The 22444-nt window shown below is 38.9% G+C and overlaps 1 protein-coding gene across 3 annotated transcripts in view; it reads right to left on the reverse strand.

Annotated features, from left to right (window-relative positions):
• Positions 1-22444, reverse strand: part of Nr3c2 (nuclear receptor subfamily 3 group C member 2) — a 325701-nt gene that overhangs the window by 136659 nt on the left and 166598 nt on the right. The gene's annotated exons all lie outside the window — the stretch shown is intronic.

Genomic DNA, 22444 nt, shown 5'->3' on the forward strand with positions numbered 1-22444 from the left:
CAAGCTGAGTTTGGTCCATGCGGCTTATAACATGGGCATCTACAGGCTTCACGCAAGGCACGTCGCCCACAGCTCAGCACTGGGTCTGCCTGGCACCAGAAGGCCATCAGAATGCATAGATGCTGTCCTCACCTGGGGCTGGGGGTGACTCCCACTGCAGGGCAATTCCAGCTTCATCTGGGAGTAGCATACAGTGACCAAGGCTGGGCTGGGGTGTGCAGAGGTGGCAGGGGTGACAGACTGATAGCCTGAAGCTTACAGCTCCCTGTTTTACAGGACACAGCCATTCCTGCTATGGTATCTGTGGCTCTGCTTTCCAACACTTTTTTCCATCCACTCCTATTATTTTGGTCTAAATGTCTGGGAACAAAGGAACGTATCTGCCATCTTTGCTGAAGCAAGACAGGGAGCAGCAGGTCTTGAGGCTTAGCCACCTCACCTATGAAACGGAGGACAGGCAACACTGCTAAGTGCTGCGCCCAGCAGGGCGGGCCCTTGTACACTGTTCTCATTTACTATTAGGATGAAGTGATCTACTTCTCTGGAACTATAAAGGGTGAATGAGTATCATTCCAGCTTTAGTCAGAAAATAAATCGTCCAATGGTCTTTGAGGTCCTGTGGGATCTGATGCCATGTACCTACCTGCACTAATCTAATGCCACCCACATTTTAGCACCCTCTCTCCAGCCACTGGCGCGATGGCGATTCATCTGTCCTACTGCCTCTTTCTGGCCTGGGCCCTTTAACTGTGCTCACAGCACTTTTGAACTTTTTTTTCTCTCATTCTCCAAATCTCAAGTAATTTTACCAGTGAGGTCTTTCCAGACCATACTGTGTAGCATTTCCATTCCCTGCACCCCAGTCACATTTCTTCCCCTGACCCACACCTCCAGTGTAGACAGTTTTTTATCAACAGCGAGGGCAAATCATGTCTTGAGGAGTTATTCGTCACAAAAATAGTTCTGTTTGGCACATTATGCTACATGAAATAAGCAGTCACAGAAAGACAAACACTCTGATTCTGCTTACTTGAAGTATCTAGAGGATGCAAATTCAGAGAAGCAAAGAGAATGGTGGTTGCCAAGGGCTGGTGGGGAGAGAGATGAGAAGATAAGTGTTAGATTAGCACCGAGCTTCAGTTCTGCAAGATGCAAAAAGTTTTGGTGATGGTTGCACAAGAACATGAATGCACTTAGAGCCACTGAGCTTAAAAATGATTGATGGTAAAATTAAGTTACACATACCTTATCACTGTTAAAATTGAAAAAAGGGTAACAATGATATGTACTTATCCAACTAGCATATAGAATAAAATATACAACTGCCCCAGCAGGTAGCTGGTGGGGAGGAAATAAGGTGCTCAAAATATACTTCTCATGGAAATGTGATTTTCCACCTTTGTAAATTAAGCTTGCAATATTTGTTAATATCAGAGTCCTCAGCTGAGTCAGAAATTTTAGTCTAGAAATTCATCAAATGTTATGAAATATAAGAATGCATACATGCACATGCAAACATATATAAACACACATATATGTATATGTATGTGTATATATGTGTAATACACACATATGTATTATGTATACACATATATAATACTAATATAACTATATACACTAATAATTATATATAATTCTAATATATAATATTAACATATACTAACTATAATACTAAGAAATAATATATATAATACTAATACATGTTATATGTTATGTACTAATACATAATACTAATATGATATGCATGTACCATATATATCTAGTGAAAAGCACTGCTATCCACTCAACTGTGAGCTGCACATGGGAAGGGTCGACAGCATGTATTTCATGTCATTTCTACAGGCTCTGACTTTCCAAGACGAGGAAAGCAAATACCACAACATGAACTATCACATCATCTCTGTTGTGACTAAAAGATAGGCATTTCTCTTTCTTTTTTCCTAAAAGTTTTACAAAAATACTTTCCTACACAAGCAGGGGAGAAGACTGTTTATTAAATAAAACTGTTGCAACCACTGCAGGATTCCAGTCCGTTCAACTCTCCTGTAGGATGAGAAGTTTACAAGCTTGTTACAAAGTGAAGAGAAATGGTTCCACAGACCAGAGGGTGGAGGGAGTGAGTGGCTATCACATGAACCTTCAACTATTTAATTTTCTAAAACATTCTGTCAGGTCGAAAATTTTACGCATACTCAATAAGTGTAACCTAAAGACATAAAATAAATACTATTATAACAATTCTAATAAAAGTAGAAACACTAATTGGTTGTGAGAAGTTCACCCTTTCAGATGGCAGGTTTTCTACAGATGTCTAGATTTTGTTTTCCATTTTAGTAAAATAGCTGGCTATAAAGGTATTCTTTAAGTTAGGGAAAGACAGTCCCATGACAAAGAGGATCTCCTAAGCACCAATAACATGCTAATTATTATTACAAAAAGTAACTAAAAGCAAAGTTAATTTTACTTTATTTAACCACCTCAATGATGAGTTTTTTAAAAGGAATCCCAGTGTCCACTTAGTATACCGAGTTCCATTTGAGGTCACACTTTCCTTCCTGGATTTCAAAGGGCTCCTCTGCACTTCCAAATCCACTAATACCACTTGAAGTCTCATTTATGTAATTTTCATTTTTAACAAATATGGATGTTCGCATAACAGACTTTCTTTAAATGAGATACACTTGAACAGCTCAGAACAACGCTCACGACTATCTCCCTGCTACCTGCTGTCAAAGAAAATATGCAATGACACATTTGTAGATTGAAAATATGAAGTTGCTCCAATGTATTCCAACAGTCGACAGCACTTTGGAACCATGGAAAGCAAATCATCTGTTGATTTCAACATCAAGCCAAATACAACTCTGGTACCACTTTATTGAAGAAAAGTGCTGTATGATTACAGCAATAATTTTTCTGCCTCTGAAAAGTTTCCTGTGGTTAGATCATTTTCAAGTGCACTCTGTACAAAGTTACCATGACAGGTTGGTTTGAGGGACAGACCATCATTTACAAAAGAGAATAAGTTTATATCATAGTAAATTCTGGCTAATATGTACCGAGAGAGTCAGTCCGGTATGGGTGGAGCTGGCAGTTACCTCCTGACAAAACTCACTTTGACAGATGGTGTCTACAGTCCTAAGCTGGGACATTTATGGACTTTCTTGGTATAAAGAGTCAGTGGCACAAAAGCCATGAGCAAACAGTACCCTCTTGATCATAGTTCGCATACTGGCTTCTAAAAGAGTCAGCTACAGGTTTGGGGATGAGAGGGATATGCATCCCAGGTACTTGCAGGAAAAACCACCTGAAGTTAAAAAAAAAAAATAGTGTTTGGACAATGTCAATCAATGGCCATGTAAGCTCTGTAATCAAGGGGTGCTGTCTCCCTTCACTTTGTTCCAACATGCTATAAAGTTTTGGCTACTTTTTCAGGTTACGGAAATGCTTGAAGTCAGATGCAGGTTTGAGTCTAAGTTTTGTCATTTACTAGCTGTACGATCCTGCCTAAGTCGCTTAACTGCAGTGTTTCCTGGTAGGACACAAATATAAGTTATTATCATGACTGTACCTAAAGAAATGAAAGTGAGACACTCTATGTTCCTCCCAGGAGCCAGCCCAGAGGGCCTACTGGCTGCCCATGGGATCTGCGTCCTGAGAACTGGTCATGAAGGGAAAGGAACAACCAAATGATTTCATGAGTATTGCATTTCCTTATTTTTCTTCTAAAAGTTTTTCATTTCTTTTTCTCCGCCCCCGCCCCCCCACTGAAACTGCCATCTCAGGCCTGTGTGGGCAGGATTTTGGTAAAATTTTGTTTCAAGTGAGAATTTAAATTGCTCCTTTTAGAGAAATTACAGTTTAAGACTTTTGAACTGTGCCCACACCTAATATCATGCAGTGAATCTCATCTACAAAATAGTATTATAGCTTTTAATGTCATCCATCACCCTATTTGATAATAAAACAGAGCAATTTGAACGATTGGGAAAGCTGCTTGCCCTAGGTCTACATCAAATTTTAGGGTTTTTTTTTTGTTTTTTTTTTTCCCCTCAACAGGGATCAAAGCTGCCCCTATTGGTTTCAAATACACATTTTATATTTAGTGTGAGGGGGGGGGGGTGGGGTGTTATTGGAATCTGACATGCAAAATTATTGTTCCCCTGACATTTTATATACTATTCCATCTAATAACCACTTAGGGAGCTTTGCATATTATGTAGTATATGTCCAGTTTGACAAGTAATAAGAGCACTGTGAATAGCTATCATTTACTTAATGTCTATAATGTGCCAGGTTCTTGGCATACATCATCTCCAATCACGAAACACCACGATAAGCCAGGTATTACCTGAGCTTAATTTTACAGCTAGGAATTGGGGAGAGGCTGGATATCCTGGCCAGCAGTATGTCACACAGTGAAATAATGTAAGCAAGAGAATTTGGAATCAGAAAGACCTGCATGTAATTCCTAGCTCTGGTCTTCTCTATATGCCTACGTACAAACTGTTTGTTTGTTTATTTATTTTCCTTATCAGAAATTGGGATACTACTTAAATCCTACAGAAATGGTAAAGAAATAAAACCACATAATCTCCAATGTTAGCACTTGGCTTACAGTAGCATTTAATAAAAGTTAAATCTGATGGATATTATAAATAGTGACATTAGAATTTGAACATGGTCACCTAAGATTATGATTCTCCCTACATAACAGGGTATGTCTAAACTGAATGAGGAAAATGGGATGCTAACATCTAGTTTCACTTATTAAAATCAAGAAAAAGCATATCTCAAATAACACCTTTAAACATTCAGCTGTATTAGACCAAGTCTGGAAACAATGTCTTCTATGAATGTTCCAAGAGAAAACTGAATTACCACCTACTTTACATACAATGTAATTATTTTATCACATGATATTAAAAGAACCCTTAAGTAGAGAACAGACTATTTGTCCTATGATTTACCTGTGTAATATAAACTAAATCATTTCCTGGAACTAATTTCCCCTTGACTTCTTAAGTAGCTCCTTCAGTGTGAATGAGTAGGTTCATGTGGTATGTTCTAGAAACCTAAGTATAGGAAAATGGTCAACGTCTCCTGGTCAAATGTTATGAAAGAAAACGGAAGGCACTTTCCTTGGGCCTATATGAGGCTATTTCTATTTTAAAAATAAGATTGGCACCAAAATAGACATGTAGATCAATGGTAGAGAATAGAAGACACAGAGACAAAGCCACATAAATACAGTTATCTAATACTAGACAAAGGAGCCAAAAACATGTATTTGAGAAAAGACAGCCTCTTCAAACAAATGGTGCTGGGAGAACTGGAAATCCATATGCAGCAAAATGAAACTAAACCCCTATCTGTCACCATGCACTAAACTCAACTCAAAGCGGATCAAGGACCTAGGAATTAGACCAGAGACCCTGTGCCTAACAGAGGAAAAAGGAGGCCCAAGTCTTCATCCCACTGGATTAGGCACCGAGTTCTTTAACAAGTCTCCTAAAGCACAAGAAATAAAATAAAGAATCAATAAATGGGATGGAATCAAACTAAAAAGCTTCTTCTCAGCAAACGAAACAATCAATGAGATGAAGAGAAAGCCTATATTTTGGGAGCAACTTTTTGCTGCACATGTCAGAGCACTAATCTCCAGGACATATAAAGAACTCAAAAAACTTAACACCAAAAACAAACAACCCAATCAATAAATGGGCTAAGGAGCTGAAGAGACACTTCTCAGAAGATATACATTGGATCATCAAATATATAAAAGACTGTTCAACATCTCTAGTAATTAGAGAAAAGCAAATCAAAACTAAGGTTGCATCTCACGCCAGTCAGAAAGGCAGTTATCAAGAATACAAACAACAGTAAGTGTTGGCAAGGATGTGGGAGAAGGATATGGGGCACACTCATACATTGCTGGTGGGACTGCAAATTGGTGTAACCACTCTGGAAAGCAGTTTGGAGATTCCTTAAAAAACTTGGAATGGAACCACCATTTGACCCAGCTATCCCAATTTACCTTTAAGTAGAGCACAGAATATTTATCCTATTATTTACCTGTGTAATATAAACAAAATAATACACTATAAGTCCTTTACCCAAAGGACTTAAAAACAGCATACTACAGGGACACAGCCACACCAATGTTTACAGCAGCACAATTCACAATAACTAAACTGTGGAACCAACCTAGATGCCCCTCAATAGATGAATGGATAAAGAAACTGTGGTATATATACACAATGGAATATTACTCAGCATTAGAAGAGAATAAAATTATGGCACTTGTAGGTAAATGGATGGAGCTAGAGAATATCATGTTAAATGAAGTAAGTCAATCCCCAAACTCCAAAGGCCGAATGTTCTCTCTGATAAGTGGATGCTGATCCATAATGGGGAGGGGGTATGAGAAAAATGGAGGAACTTTGATTGGGCAAAGGAGATGCTGGGGAAGGGAGGGGTATGGGTATGGATGGTGACATGAGACGGACATCATTACCCTAGGTATATGTAGGACTGCACACATGGTGCAATGTTAAATCATGTACAGAGAAATGAAAAGTTGTGCTGCAATTATGTACAATGAATCAAAACGCATTCTGTTGTCATATATACCTAATTAAAATAAATAAATTAATTAAAATTTAAAAAAACTAAAAAAAAAAACCAAGACTGGTCTACAACAGGAGGGGATGCGTCCCTTTTTAACTACACCTCTCTGTTTAGTGACTTTGTGCTCTAATATTCAAATCACCTAAATGTGTGTTTGAAGAATGTCACAAGGCAATTTTTAAAGGAAAACCTATTTACAAGTTGAAAACGAAGAGAAGTTTACCAATGCTTCACCTTCAATATATTTCAGTAACTGAAAAATATTTAAGACAGAGTTAAGGATCTAAAAAATAAGTTTAGCGAAGGTATCATACTGACAAATATCTGATATCATTATCCTCTTGTGGTCCAGTTAGCAACTGGGGGTCTTCAATGAAATCCTAAACAGATATATTAAATATTTAATTTAAATTTAGTATTTCAAAATTTAAAGAGAAATTTCTCAATTGCCTAAAACCATTTATAATGGTATTTCTATGAGTGTTTCTTCATGTACGCTCCTTGAAGAACAATCTTTTTATTAATATCTATTAACTTTTTTATTATTACTAGTCCTTGAGGTGTAATTTCAGGTCCTACTGGATAGTTATATAAAAAAAGCACAATTAGTACTTAGATTTACAGTAAAGACAAAACAGAAAGCCCACTGTTTTTCTACATAAAAGAAACATATGAAGAAACATACTTTTATGAGATTTCTCACTATAGGAAATATAATTTACTGACTTTTCACATAATTTTTAAAATGCAAGAATGTCCTGGTTTGTTTTACAGAGAATGTATTTTTTAAGAAGGGGGAAGGGGACAAAGAGAGATTGAAAATGTATTAATGGCTCAACCGGTTAATTTTTCCTACTAAAATAATTTCGTTCTTTTTTTTCCTCACATTTTTTCCTGGTGTATTATTACTATAAATTACAACTCGTTCTGATAAAGAAAATAGGTACCAGTACCTGAATACTTCAATTTTCTGCCTGGCGAACTGAGTTCCATACTGAGAAATTTTGCAAAAAAAATAAAATAAAATAAAATAAAAGGAAATCCTTCCTGGTTTCATTTGATTTTTTTGAATGATTTATACTGCTTCATTGAAAAGAGACAAAGTTAATTCATAGAACTCAGTGTGATTATTCTGTTTTACAGGTAATTCTCAAAAGACAGTACAGAAAATATGCACACTGCTCAAAATAAAGTCAAATATGGTACCTGAGACCCACATGTCTTTTTGTTAATAGGAATGAAGTACGGCACATACCCAATGACTGGTACACAGTGATCACTCAGCAGATGTGACTAAGGGGAGAGGAGGTGTCTGGTGTGTGTGCCTGGCTCTGTGCTGTGGGCAGTCAGACGGGCTTCCCTTTCCATTTCCAGTGGCTGCTCTATCTCAAACTGGCTGCAGCCCTGTTGGTACCTGCCTCTTCATACGTCTTCCCAGCCACTGCTCCTGGCTTGATTCTCAATGCTCTGAACCTGGCTTTTTATGTTTCAGTGAGATTTGACCTTAGTCGCTATTACAGCTCTGATGGCTGAGACGCTGGTTAAATTAGGAAAAGGTCACCTATTTTGATTATTTCTGAGATGCAACATAAACATGCTGAATTTTAAGTATCACCAATTACAGCAACTGAAGTTCTTCAAATAAATCCTAATTAGATGTGTCAGAAGTACATTTAATTTAAAAAAGTAAAAGGGAAGGTTGGTTGAAGGATTTTTTTTTTTTGCAGGGGGGATCTAATATCATTTAGCAAGGGCATTTCTAAAAAAAATTTAAAGTATTCTCTTTTAACAAGGGTGATTTTTATTTAAGATTTCTATGTAATGGCTATTAATAGTCTTTTCATTCCTCTTTGTTTCTGAATATGATTTTAGTTCATCCTGGGTATCAAAAAAAATAAATAAAACAAAAACAATTAGTACTTATGTAATCCTAGAAAAATCAAATCGTACAGCCTGGTTACTGGGAAAATTCTATGGTACAAGCCAGATTAAAAAAGCAACCAACCTAGACTAATTCTGCACTAGTTTTCCAATTAAGTTGTTCAACAGGAGAGGAGTGTAGGAGAATACAAAGTGTTTTAGAAATCTTGGGACAGTGAAGTAAAGATTAAAAAAAAGGAAGACAGAGTTATGATCTTTCCAATTGTTCAAGATCTACAAAGAGCATGGAAACTGGCTCTGTTTTTCTACCATTTTTTTTATCCTTTTTCCTCTTTCAAATACATATCATGGACCAAAAGTAGTTTAAATATCGTGCATTTTATTGAGAACCACGGTATGCTGACTCAATTCTGAAAAAGGGGAAATGTTTTTAAGTGGAAGGTCTATACGGCAATCCTTTGTTGTTTCCTAAGGGGTTTAAACAGACCTGTTCTAATTTTTATCTTCCTAACTCTGACATGGGCAGGGCAGACACTCTGAAGGTTTTCTGTTGTTTAGAGAAGAGGAAATAGAGGCGGCAGTGCCATTCTTCCATAAAAGCGACACTGGAATCTACACTGACACCTTTATTTTACGGCTTCCTTCTAGAGAAATTCACATTAAGGATTCAAATTGTTGGGTAATATACAAGTGGCCTGTCACTAAAAATACCACTGAAAGGCTTCTATGATGGAGTATGAATCTCCAAACTCTAGTCCTGGTTCTTCATTCGGAATTGAAGAAAATAATATATACAAAGGGATCCCAAGGAAGGAGGAAGTATTTGTTCCCCCCCTTTCCCCCAAATTCTACAATTTTCATTCCAGTGAAATACATAAAAATAATTTATTGGGCATACACTTTATCTATAGTGGGGTACAGAAGCATGGATTTATATCAAACTGCCTAAAAACGTCACACCATCAATTCCTCAGCTACTTTACTGTAAGTGACTTTTCAATTTTTGTTCCTAGGTGATGTCCTCTAGCTTTGTATTCGTCCATCTTTTGCATTATTTCCAGTTTTTACTGTTAGAAGAGTAAGTAAAACATTTTTTATAAAGATGTATTGCAATGTCAAATGAGAGTAATTTCATGGCGCTAGAAGCTCAAAACCACAACAGACATCTTAGAAGCAGACCACTATGGGCCTCCTACCTGAATGAAGGAAATATCTTCCTCCTTCTTTCTCAGGGATGGTTCTTTGTGATGTGGGATGTAAGAGTTTGCCGTTAATGAACAACACAGCACATACAGGAAGCTGATGCTCTTGTCAATATGAGAGCCCACAAATTCCAAGAACTTCCATTTATTAAAGAGCTTCAAATAAGGTCACCTTGAGGGAAAAATGGAAACAATCTACATCGCTCTGCCACAAACTGTGTCAATCTGTTCCTTGGTGTCAATCAGTTCTTCTTTCCACGTGCTTTTGTCTATGGTGTTGCAAAGATGCGAGTGTGGGAGAGAGAATGAAGGTAAACGCATACCAAATATTTTTATGATACTGTAGGTGGTTCTGAGATCTTGCCGAAATACACAGCTTTCTGCCTCCTCTTTGGCCCCAGAAAGCAATCCCTGAGCCTTTGAGTGAGGTGGGACAAAGCGTGTGTGTGTTTTACATGTTTCTGCGTGTCTCTAGAGTAATCCTTACCAGGCCTCTCTAGTCTGTCTAAGGTGTCAGGATGGGCAGTGAGTGGAGTCGCTAAGGAGTGACATTAAAACAACAACGAACCTTACTGCACTAGGTACACTCTTTAAGAGCAAAATATTATGTGAAAAATTGGGGAGCCTGTAAAAACTGCCATCTTTTCTTATTTCCTAGAGAACTTTTCTGCCTTCTCAATCACGAGTAGCTTCATATTGTGGCTCCCTTTGGTGGCGCAAGTTGCTAAAATCATGACTTAGTACCTCTAATATCAGGAATAACAGCAGTACACAAACCCCGCAGTCGTCACTATCCTAAGCAGGCCTGTCCCATCAGTTGCTGAGGGCCCAACACCTCTGCCAGATTTTAATTTCCTCACTTTCCATACACTGCACCAAGTAGCCATGGCAGCCGCTGATGTTGGCTGATCTACTGCCACATTGCCATTTCTTTTTTTTTTTAACTCTCAAGAAAAAATATTCAGGGAAAGAATAAACTTTTTCAAATATGTTTCTCTCTGATTTCCTATTCACTTGAGCAGTGTCATTCCTTGTGAGAACTGGTCCCCACAGCCTCGATGATACTCAACTCCACTCCTCTGCCCTGGACTTAAGTGTTTCTCTCCTAAATCTCTGTCAATGATTGCCAGTGACCTCCTGGGCTGATCCACCATGCAGTCCTGCCAATTCTTCCCTCATGACCTCTCGAATTGGTTTCCCACTCCACTGGACCACTCTGTTGGCAGTCATGCCCTCTTTACTCTCCTTCATTCACAATGTCATCCCAGTTGTCCCCTCTTCTAGGCAGTACACTGTAAGGGACCCCACAGGGTACCCAGGGACGAAACTGCAAAGCCACTGGGTTGATGGTTCTACTGGGAAGAACTCTACAAAAAGACTTTCTGAATTTAAGAGCTGAGATTTCTCATTCCAGAATTAGGGGCTGGATCCCAGGGTCTTTGCTCCGTCTCCTCTTCCCTCTCCTGGGTGTAGACCTACTCTACCAGGCCAGGTTTCTGTGCGTCTGAATCTGCGCAAATGGATGTCTCTGGTGTCCCAGCTCCAGGTTTCCACTCTGCCACTGTCTCCTCTCCAAATCGACATAAACATCTACCCGTCCGTCCAGGGCTCTGTTCTTGATCACAGTCAATTTAGCAATTTTAATTTTGGTGTCCAATAATTCCCAAGAACATCAAATCATGTAAGTTACATGATCCTAATTTCATCACGAGAGCAAGTTCTGAGAGCAGCTTTGTGTCCTCGCCTCCTGGGGATGTTTCTGAGCCATGAGGCATGAAGCAGATATCAAAGAGCTGAAGCATTGGTAGCGCTCAGCTTCATACAAGGAAGACCATTCTCCCCGCGGTTCTCCGGGCCTGATAAGGCTGCATGTAATTTTTATCACACACAGGAAATGAAACACAGGAAGATAAAAGTTTTAAATACAGCTTTAGATTAATATCAAGATGTTAAAGAGATACTTCAGGATGGTAATGGTGATTTTTAAAAAATATGAAGTTCATTCCTTAAGAAAAAATAGAGACTACCCAATTTCTTTCCCATTAGGGCAACAGAAATTCAAATTAGAGCTTCAACTTGGAATGGATAGGAGTTAATTATTTAGAGTATAGCAAGATAACTATTAAATTATAATGTGCTCTTCCTAAGTATTCTAAAGCCAGAGCCATTCCTCTACTTTTTGATGGGTAAAAATAGTTGGGATCTGATGGAACTCTTGAGAGACAGGATGGCCTATGTGTTAAGTACACAGAGTGGGAGAGTATGGGCTGTCCAGGTTCAAGTCCCAGCTCTGCCACTTTCTTCCAAGTATGTGACCTCAGACAAGTTACTTACCTCTTAGGTGCCTCAGTGAACTGATCTCTGACAGGAGGACATTCGACGGTCCTGCCTACGTCCCAGGGTGATTATAAGGATTAAAATGAGAATACAAAGTTCTTGGCATAATGAGCATAAAGAGCTTAATAAATATTTACTGTTTTTAAGAGCTGAAGGATCAGACCTTATTTAAAAATCAGTGTTTTCCCTGTCATAACAATTGCTTAGAGAGTTCAAAGGTATTGCCCTTCCAAATTCACAAAACATTGATTTAAGAAGGCTGTTGTGGAGGCTGGGGATGTAGCTCAGTGACAGAGCACTTGCCTAGCATGAGCAAGGCCCTGTGTTAGAATCCTAGCATGCCCCCCTCAAATAAGCAAACCCCCCAAAAAACAAAAGGACTGCTTGTTATGGTTTGGATATGAGGTGTCCCCCACATCTCCTGAAATATTTAGGGGCCAAATGATTGGATTATGAGAGCTGTAATCTAATCAGTCCATCCTACTGTGAATGACTGGGTGGTGACTGAAGGCAGTTGGGGTGTGGCTAGAGAAGGTGTGTCACTGGGGTATGCATCTTTCCTGTAGCCCCCCCCCCCCAGCCTCCTGACTGCCATAAGCTGAGCAGCTTTCCTGTGCTGGGCCTTCCACTGTGCCTCACCATGGCCCAGATCAATGGTGTCTCCCATCTATGGGCTGAGACCTCTGAAACAATGAGCCTCAAATCAGTGTTTCCTCCTGTAATTGTTCTTGGTAGGTATCTGGGTCACAGCAACAAAAAGTTAACTAGAACAAGCTGTGATAGGAAATATATGAGAAAACATGAAGTACTTGCATAGTGTCTGGCAGTTACCAAGTGCTCAATAAATAGTAGCTATTAGAGGAGCAGCTGGTTGACAGAATAAAGCCATTTTTTTTTTCAGTACGGCTCCTTGAATATAAACTAAAATATTCTTTTAGCTGCTGTTATGGTTTGGATCGGAATTTCCCCCAAAAGCTCATGTGTGAAAGCCTAGTCCCCCATGTGGCAAGGTTCAGAGGTGGGGATTACAGGCAATGTTTGGATCATGAGGACTCTGACCTCATCAAATGGATTAATCCACCGGTGGCAGGATGGCCTCCAGAGACGGGACTTGAGAACCAGGTCCGTGGGGGCAGGCTCTGGAAGGGCTCGTCTTCTCTCCAGCCCCTTTTCTCATTCTCTGCTTCCTGGCTACGATGAGCTGAGCATCTTTCTTTGCCATACCCTCTGGCCGTGATGTTTTTGCCTTGGGCCTACCTACCATGGACAAGATCATATCCCTTGAATATCCTTTGCTCCTATCCCTTGAAATAGGAGCAAAAATGAACCTTTCTTCCTTCTCTTCTCAGGTACTCTGGTCAGGGTCGAAAGGCTGACGGACGTGACAGCCATGGGAGAGTTACTTTTTAATCTCAGGTTATGATTCAAATAGAAAAGAGCGGGTACCTTAAAACCAAAGATACTCAAGAAAATGTTCTTATAAATGAGCAATTCCCTTAACTAGCTCTGAAAGGACCAAGGGCCAGATGACTCACGCCTTTGGATTGGCTGCTAGAAAACTGAGCCAAATACACGGCCAGCCTCTACCAAGGCCTTGGGACATTCATTCTCAGTATAATTTCCATGCCTGGCTCCATTTTTCTCTTCCTTGCTCTTATCTTCTCTCCTTCCCACTTCACTTTGTTTTAAATTTCACATTAACTCATGGCAATCTGTGAGTGGCTGGCATTTTCTTTCTGTTTCCCCACCCCACCCCCCGCCCACGGGTTAAGTTGCACTGTAAACAGACACATAAACATAGGGAATAACTTCAAAAATTAATTCCTGTGCCACTGCTATTTTTCAGATTTGCCATATGAAGTGCACCTTGATATAAAAAGGTGAGCTACAAGAAGCTCTCTGTGGATAATGCTAACTTACTTTTGGCTCACACGTTCCTATGTCAAGTCGTTTTCTAACACATCACTTCCACCTATTTTCTCCTTCACTGAACAAATAAACGGCCATGGAGACAGTAACAGGGGTGAATCCCATATATTTGTCAGTTATCAAACCACGGACAAGGGTTTTGCTAGCACTGCCAATGTGTTGGGCATTGCTTCTGCACTGGTTACCGAATCACATTCCCTCCATGTTTTGGGGGGAGTCTCTGGATTGGCTACGTTTCCATAGAAATCAAAGGATACTGATGAATAAAGAAACAAAACTGGAATTGAAAATTGCACAGATTCAATAATGTCTAAAGTTCCCTAAATCCTGGAGTAATCAGACACGGAGTAACTAAGTTTCTTTTGTATACAACCTGGAGAAGGAAGGGGGAGAGACAAATTCTCCACACATACGCCACGTGTACAGTCACTGTCCTAGATTTATGTTCTCTAAGGTTCTAACCTCAGCTCACTCTGTCTCTCTAAAAGCCTATTTCTTGGGCAATTGCATCTACTTTCATGGATGATGACTCCAAAATACTCACTTTCTATCTTGCCTTGCTCCTCAAGCTGCAGTATCACACAACCAACTTCCTGTTAAACACAACTGAAGGCATTTCAAACTCACTCTAAACCTAACTTCACCCCTTATCTGCTTTATCCTATTGATACTTTTTGTGTTGTACAGCACCTATCAGCTTTTCCAATGTTATAAAAACAACTGATGTATTATGTATTACCTCTTAACCACTCCCCACTAAACTGTAAGTTGCATCAAGACGGAGATCATTGTCTATTTTGTTCACTTGATCCTTGTCCAAGATATCCTTAGATGTGCCTACTATGATGTGTGGTACACAGCAGAAAATGGAGAAATGTTTGCTGAATGAAAGGACCTTTCCTAGGCAGAATTAATATTGTCAAAATGTCCCTACTACCAAAAGTGCTAGGTATACTCAACACAATCCCCTTAAAAATTCCAATGACATTCTACATAGAACTAGAAAAGGCAGTTCTGAAATTTAGTTGGAAAAATAAGAGACCCAGAATAGCCAAAGGAATCCTTAATGAGAAAAGTGAAGCAGGAGGTATCTCAATGCTGGACCTCAAATTATACTACAGAGCCACAGTAACAAAAACAGCATGGTATCAATACCAAAACAGGCATGGAGATCAAGGGAACAGGACTGAAGGTACTGAGAAAAATCCACATGAATATAGTTATCTGATACTAGACAAAGATGCCAAAAACATAAGTTGGAGAAAGGACAGTCTTTTTAACAAATGGTGATGAGAAAACTAGCTAGTCATATGTAGAAGAATGAAGCTGGACCCCTGTATCTCAGCCTGAGAAAAAGTCAACTCAAAGTAGATTACAGACCTAGGAATTAGATCAGAAACTACACAGCTACTAGGAGAAAACACAGGCCCAGCTCTCTAATACATCAGCACAGGAAGCAACTTTCTCAAAAAAGACTCCCAAAGCCAAAGAAATAAAATAAATCAATAAGTGGGATGGCATCAAATAAAGCTTTTTCAGAGCAAAGGAAACAAGAACTTGAAGAGAGAACTTATGGAATGGGAGAAAGACTTTGCCACCTGCTCCTCAGGGCACTAATATCTAGAATATACAAAAAACTCAAAAAAAAAACCTCACAAATAACCCAATCAATAAATGGGCAGACCCTCCTCAAAAGAAGAAATATGAATTCTCAACAAATATATGAAAGAGATGTTCAACATCTCTTGCAATAAGGGAAATACAATTCAAAACTACATTGAGATTTCATCTCATTCAAATCAGAATGACAATGATCAAGAATTCAAATAATAAATGTTGGTGAAGATGTGGGGATAAAGGTACTTTGTTGGTGGGACTGCAGATTAATGCAATCGCTCTGGAAAGCAGTAAGGAGACTCCTCAAAACTCTAGGAATGGAACCACTATATGACCCAGCTATCCCACTCCTTGGTATTCATCCAAAAGATTTAAAATCAGTATACTACAGTGTCACAGCCACATTGATGTTTATAGCTGCCCAATTCACAGCAGCCAAGGTATGGAAACAAACCAGGGGCCCTTTAACAGATGAATAGATAAAAGGAAATGTGATACATACACACACACACACACACACACACACAGAGAGAGAGAGAGAGAGAGAGAGAGAGAGAGAGAGAGAGAGAGAATATTATTCAGCCATAAAGAAGAATGACCTTTTGACATCTGGTAAAGGAATGGAACTGGAGACTATCATGCTAAACGAAATAAGCCTGTCTCAGGAAGTCCAAAGTCAAATGTTTTCTCTGATGTGAGGAAGCTAATCGAAAATTGCGGGGGTGGGAGAGAAAGAGAGAAAGAAGGGGGCAGGAAATTTCATCAAAATAGAGGGAAGATCTGGAGTGCAGACGAAGGGGAAGGGCTGGGGACTTAAAGTGGAGCAGGTTGTGTTCTTCAATGAGTTTGCGATTATGTCAGGGTATATCCTGGCGTTGTAAATAAATAAAAAGAATAATTTTAAAAAGTTTTCAATTAAAAAAACAAAACCAAAAAACCACCTTTCCTCCCATGCCCCCAAAGCTGCCCCACTCCACATCCCTAATCTCAGCAAATGGTGTCAGGAGCCAGGTCTGGGGAATAATCCTAGAGTTTTGTTTTTTCCCTCCAATGTAGAGGTGCCAGAGTTCAGAGAAGTCTTCCCCGTTCCCATTCTCAATCCTTAACACCTTGGCCCAGGTCTGTCCTAGCTCATCTCTTGCCTCAGTGATGACAACAGCTACCAGAACTGTTTCCATTTAAATAATCGTACTTCACCACAGCCAGATCTTCAAAGCAAAACCGAGCTTACCCCTCTGCTGGGTGAAAACTCTGAGAGGTTCTGTTTTGCCCAAGGATGAATTCAGGCTCCTCCTTGGAGTCTAGGACCTGGTCCCAAACTGTGTATGTATTTACTTTCACTTTTTATTGCTCACACCTCAAATTTTACACAGTGCAAACAAGAAATTGTTTCTGATGCCCTGTGCAGACCACCTGTCCTTATCTCCTCTCAGCACTGCCAGTCTTAATCTTTCTAGATTCAGGGTGGGGGGGTCAATTCTTTGAGAAGCCTTCCCTGACCTTCCAGGGTGGCCTAAATGTCATAGCTCTGTGTGTTTCCATAGCAACCAACTGAATGGCTAGCAAACATTTTCCATTAACACATGCTTACATAAGGAAGAAAAGAGTGTTCCTAAAAATCATAGATACAACATATGGGGCAGGTATTTATTTAATTTCTTACAGAAAATAATTAGAAAGAATTGGGTTACTGATTCCTAATTTTGGGTAAAGGAAAAAAAAATCAAAATAAAACCTTCAACTCAATCAGTAGAAAGTAAGAAAACTGTAAGCCAGACCCTAGTTTCCTGCCCCTAAAGTAGCAGGTTCCACAATGTACTTGGATGCCCATTAGCTTCTTTTACATGGTTCCTGGGAACATGAGGGTTTGCATCTTACATTATTAACTGAAGACATCTGACAAGTAGACGTCACATTATTTCCTTGCTTTATCATGGGCTTAATTTTATACTGTCAGTTCTAAGGGGATAGATATATGAGTTATATTATATCTTGATTAAGCTAGTGTCCACTCAATTGGAGTTTCTCTATGTTGTGACACAACTGTTCATTGTGCCACCCAACACACACCTCCTGCTTGCGTACACTTTTGCTTCTCCTCCCTCTTGCTCATGAGCACGCTTACACGTGGTGCTGGTAGAGATAACTTGGTTTTAAGACATGGTGAGACACACTTTACTCTGGGCCTGTTCAGTTCACTCAATTAATTTTAAAGAAGCAAAAACAATTAACTATTCATCAGCCATAACATTTCCTTAAAAATATTTTTTCTACAGAATAGTCATCAATAAATTTAAAGTTTCTTGACCTGTAAGCTGTGAACGACATGTGAAAGGAATAAGCTATCTGTTCACAGGTCTGGTTGTCTTAATATATTGCATATTTTAAAAGCCCTAAGATTAACCTGCAATTATATCTTTTTTTTATTTTATTTTATTTTTTTATTTTTTATTTTTTATTGTGGGTTGTTCAAAACATTACAAATTTCTTGACATATCATATTCCACACTTTGATTCAAGTGGGTTATGAACTCCCACCTTCACCCCATACACAGATTCCAGAATCACATCAGTTACACATCCATTGATTTACATATTGCCATACTAGTGTCTGTTGTGCTCCGCTGCCTTTCCCATCCTCCACCCTCCCCCCTCCCCAACCACTCTCACACCCCACTCCACACACTCCTCTCTCCTCCNATAATCTGCTCTAATGCCATCCATTTCCCTGTAAATTCTATGATTTTGTCATTTTTTAATGCAGAGTAATACTCCATTGTGTATAAATGCCACATTATATCTTTAAAGCAATTTCATTTCAAGAAATAGACTTACGAGTCTTCTCCTGCAAGGGAAAGGTCTGAGTGCAGAAACAGGCATCAAATGATTTGGCTGACCTTACCAAGATGGCGACTTTTCAGCTTTACAGGTCTGCTTACAAAAGTATAAATCCAGTTGATTTTTACATAATAATGAACTCTCTTCCTCTTTTACAGCCTTAAAGCTATTCAATGATTTGTGATACCTTATATGTTTTCCAGACATATACTGTATATCTGAGAAGGAAATTAGGTTGTAAAATTGCATGCTGAATCTAGGCAGTTCTGTTCATTGAGGGATCACCATTAAAATACACAGATAAGATGAAATAACAACATTTTACAGTTAGAAAGAGACCTAGTTAAAAACTCTTGAGTAGAATTAGAAATTACAGATTAGAAGTCAAAAGGCTTACATGACTTCTTGGACAAGTTCCATTGGTAATATATAAATTTGGAGTAAGTCATTTAACCTTGATTGCTCATATGCCATAAAGGTACATTCATGTATACATTCAGATATTTATTTGGTGGAGAGCTTAATATCTATAATTTTCCTAGGTTGTAAAGAGTAGACCCTGATTTACCCTAAAGATTTTTATTACAAGAGCTGAAAGTCTAGTTGGTAGCTCTCAGTATTATCTCAACTGTGCGACTCCCAAAGGTGGGAATGCTCCCAATCAGCAAGGAGGCCCATTATGGGAGGAAATCTTGACAGTCCAGTCAAGATTGGAAAAGCCAGTCCAGGAAATTTCCATAAACCCTCAATCACCCCTCTTATGCCATTGAGAACTGCTAATCTAGAAGGATCTTTCCATCTCAAAGGACAGCTCTAGAGACAAAATATCATATTTAAGGAAAAAAAATGATGATCTAATAAAGAAAATTGTATGGCTGAAAAACTAGGACCTAGTGGTGCAATCTATCATTCACCCTGTCTCTCTGTACAGACATTAGCAGAGAACTGCTAGAGAGTAATAATGATCTAATATTTTGATTCCACTTTGCAATTTATAAAATCTGTACTTACACTATATTTTCATAGCAATGTTAAGACAGGGAAATATTACTTTTCCCATTTATAGAAAAAAAAAACTGAGACCCAGATTAAGCTTGCCTTAATCTCACATCTAGTGAGTGCTGTAATACATTTAAACCAGGTCTTTTGACTCTAAAGCCAGTCCAGTTTCCAACATGAGGGGGAAATAAAGTTTTAAAATATATTTAAAAACTTACTCATTTTCTTTTTCAAGTCAGAAGGGTCCTAAAAATCTTTGAATGATTCAAAGTTAAAAAAGATAAAATTATAAACTTCCATTCACAAAGTATTCTAATATGGTTATTAGCTGATATTACTAGCAAATAAGGTACTCTGGAGGAAAGTTCTAAGTGTCTTTATATTAAATGTGTAAGAAGAAATAAAGCACACACGTACATCTCAGTAAACAGAACACAAAGAACATAACTTACACTTTAAAAATAATTAATAGTCACCACTATGCAATGACAGCATGCTTTAGTGTGACTTCCTCAGGAGCATAAAGCCTCAAGCCAGTAACTCAGAGACTAGGCTGTTGCTTTTGTCCTCCTGTCTGCTCTGTAGTGATCATCTCCACATCGTTCCTTAGTGCTCTTAGTTCCTTTTAGCTTTAAGCCCGAGTTCCCTCATCTCAGCAACCGCTACCCACTTCTGTTGGGAATGCCCTATTATAATCTAAGAAGGCAGGGAAATCAGAAAGCCAAATATTCAAATACTCCAACATGCATACACATGTAAGTCATGTTATACACACAGTCACACAGGTGCACACATACTGAGGGTACCAAACGACGATGTTTAAATTGCTTCCTTGATCATGACCCAGCAGACATGAGTAGATTAACACAGCATGGAAGTTTCATGGACCCGAGAATGAGATGGTAAAACACACTGCGAGACCTAGAATTCTCAGGCTCTAAGATTGTGTCTATGATTGGAGTCACAAGACTCAGCATGGGTCCACATTTGGCCGTACGATTCAGAATTGATTACTTGGCTGGGCTTGAGTCTACATGTTTTCATCTGGAAAATGGGAATAAAAATCACCCTGATGTAGTTTTGTAAAATGAGTGCTTTAAGCCACATAATGTATTATTAAAAGTCTCAAAATGCTAATTCCAAAAGCTAAGATACACACAGAACCTTTTTGCTCCCCTATTTATATGTTCTTTCTCACACACATGGGATAGAACAGTAAACAAACACAAAATATATCAATATAAAAACAAAGCAGACTTTTACTCACATGATGTTTGTATTTTAAATCTGTATGTAGCCTTGCTTCACGTAGACGAATGCTGAAGCTCAAATTCCCAAATAAATAGGGAATGAACTATATTAACAAAAATCTTTAAAAATCCCTCAGAGATTGAACAGCTTTCCAAAGAAGGAAAATGATGCCTTTACCTATGGGCTTTTCCACATTTAATTCTGAGTTACAAAAGCAATTCCTGTTTCACGTACTTAAAGAAAAAAACACTAAAAAAAAAAAAAAAAACCCAAAAAACAAACAAACAAAAAAAACTAAGCAAAAATGTCTAGAAAACCTTTTGCTTTGGCAGAGAAGGGCAGATTCCACCAAGAGTCACAGTGTGGGCTCTGACATGAGGCTGATCCACAGGTGGGAGCAGCTGGCCCATGTGGAGGCTCCCACTGCCTACTCCAGAATGTCCTGCCCCACAGTGCTGAATTTATTTATTTTTATTAGTTGATTTTAGTTATACATAATATTGGGGTTCATTATGGCATAATCATTCAAACCCAGAAAAAAATTTGCTTTAATTCATTCCCTATTTTTACATATCACTTAATTTGTTCACTAATGAGTGACCCTAGGAAGGGGAGCTCTTGTACCAAAAGGTACAAGATGGGATTAGGAAGGTGCCAGAAATACATTTCATCTATTTATCTTCTACTGAGTCAGTCATGTAATTAAGGCAAGAGAGAAAGAGGGACCTGCCTTAGAAAACAGATTGACTTCAGTACTTTTAGAAACTGACTTTTCCTGGTGTTGGAAAACCAGCCTTCTGATAACAGAACTCAATTGTTTTCCTAGGGGAAACACCCTTCCCCTCTGGTCTAGATGGTTCAGGGCGTCTGACTCCAGCCAGACCTAGCCCATCCCCTCACTGTGTCCCCCACCACAGGGATTAGACATGTGGGCCAAGTTCAACCTGAGGTGGTTTCATTGGGAACTTATAAAGAAACTGCTAGAAGCAGAAAACCTCTTACTTATGGAGACCTGGTAGCTGTCTCGGCATCATGAGTGAACCTCACGAGGACAGAGCCTGAACAAAGAGAAGCATTGGAGAGAAGGGGACTGAGTTCTAATGACCTGGCTGAAGACTACAGCCTTGCAGAAGCCAAGCCTGCACTAGGCCTTTCCAGTACCTGAGCCAGCGAATTTCCACTGGCACTTAAGCCAGTTTATGTTGAATTTGTTGCCACCTGTAACCAAGAGCCCATATCTGGGAAAGAATTATTAGAGTCGTAACTACAAATTCAATGCTGTGTATCAGGGCTATCAAATAATCAGTAGTGTAAACAATGAAAAAAAGTAATATCAATTGAATAATGAAAAATCAATCCCAAGAAGAAAGAGAGAATTACTTGGTTGGCTTTTGTATCCCAGAATCAAGGACAATACCTTGTGGTCTCTGGAAAAAACAAAGGTGAAACACTCAGGTTGCTTTTGATTGAGTCTCTGAAAACTTTATTTTTCAGAAAAATTCCTTGAGAAATAAACCTTATGGGGTCTTTATGTAGAGCTCTTAAGTGAACTTAAGTATCAATGACAGTTAATACTTCCACTGCTACATATTCATAGCTTTCGACATCAATAAAGCCTTGTAGCCTAAGTGATATTAATTAATTACTCATAAGTGAGGGTAGGGGAAGGCAAAAACATCTATCCCTACTTAAGAAGTACAATTATTTGGAATAGAAGCAAAGGCCAGACTGAACATACTGGGTAAACCTCAAATCAACTT

The sequence above is a fragment of the Marmota marmota genome, unplaced genomic scaffold (genome assembly GCF_001458135.2).
Source record: "Marmota marmota marmota unplaced genomic scaffold, marMar, whole genome shotgun sequence".
In the NCBI taxonomy this organism is placed as follows: Eukaryota; Metazoa; Chordata; class Mammalia; order Rodentia; family Sciuridae; genus Marmota; species Marmota marmota.